The sequence below is a fragment of the Bactrocera latifrons genome, unplaced genomic scaffold (assembly GCF_001853355.1).
Source record: "Bactrocera latifrons isolate USDA-ARS-PBARC rearing strain unplaced genomic scaffold, ASM185335v1 scaffold_738, whole genome shotgun sequence".
NCBI lineage: Eukaryota > Metazoa > Arthropoda > Insecta > Diptera > Tephritidae > Bactrocera > Bactrocera latifrons.
In genome coordinates this window covers 36744-38078 of record NW_017537421.1, presented here as the reverse complement: position 1 = coordinate 38078, position 1335 = coordinate 36744, and positions in this window count along the sequence as shown.

The window sequence follows — 1335 nt, the reverse complement described above, 5'->3', positions numbered from 1 at the left end:
CAGTGCGCGCACACTTTTTACTAATAAATGATAATATCACGATCTGAATTTGAATTGTACTTACATATGGATGTAAATATGTGCTGATGTGTAGATACGTATGAAAATTGAAATGAAATGCGATTTACATATAATATTATTGTAATATATTATAATAAGTAGTTTAGGATATTATGATAGTATGTCATATATGTATATATGTATGTACATATATAGCATGTTTACATACTCATATGTAAATTTATAATATATTATCAAACATATGAAATATTTAAAAAGTAGCTCTTATTTGCACTTTAACTACAAATGTTACTTTGAAAATATCATAATTTAAAGATAAAGTTATCAATTTTGCATGCAATCACAAAAACTCGCAAAATGATATTCAATATCAACTAATATTATTGCATGTATGTAAACATATAGAATTATATGCAAAAAGCTAACATACGTCTGCAATAGAAATGTATATTTCTGAGCATAATTTTCATTGATGCTCAGCTCTGTTCACGCTCCACTGTTAAGATTTCTCCTTCTTAGCTACCTGTGGTGCAATGCACTCATCGCATTTTGTTAGCTTTTGACAGTTTACACGCCTGTCCGTTGTTGGACCTTCTCTATAAATATACGTTCTCTGCCAGTAGATTCACAATGCAGGAAGTTTACCGATCTCGTTACAGACAATGGTCAATATGAGTTTTGTGTTGTTCCATTCGGTATTTCAAAGTCACCAGCTGTCTTTTGGAACCAGAAGGGAACCGTAATTACATATATGGACGACTTGATTATCCCCGCAATGGACGAGGTGGAGGGTACTGAAAAACTACGAGAAGTTTTAGAAGTTAGCAAGTCGTACGTAAATGGAAAAAATGCCAATTTCTTCAACAAAGCGTTGAATTTCTGGGGTACATAGTGGGAAATACTACTATAAAAATATCGGAAGAAAATACGACTGCTGTGCAAAAGTTTCCGCTTCCGTCTGACAGAAAAATGTTGCAAAGGGTTTTTCGGTTGACGTCATATTTCCGACGTTTCGTACTGGACTACGCAACGATAGCTAGACCTTTGTCAGACCTTCTAAGAAAAGATTCGGTTTTCAAGTTAGGCAAAGAGCAAGTCGCAGCATTTCAACAACTAAAGGCTAATTTACAAAAAACGAATATATTACAGTTACTTTCGCAAAATTGAGTACCACTCGTCCTTGACGCGCTCCCAAAGCTCTTGCATGCCTTTTGGTGTATTCGGGTAATTTGCCAGTTGCCGTTTCAAAAAACTCCATAGGTTCTTGATGGGGTTCATATCCGGGCTTAGCGCAGGCCACCTCATTGTTGAAAA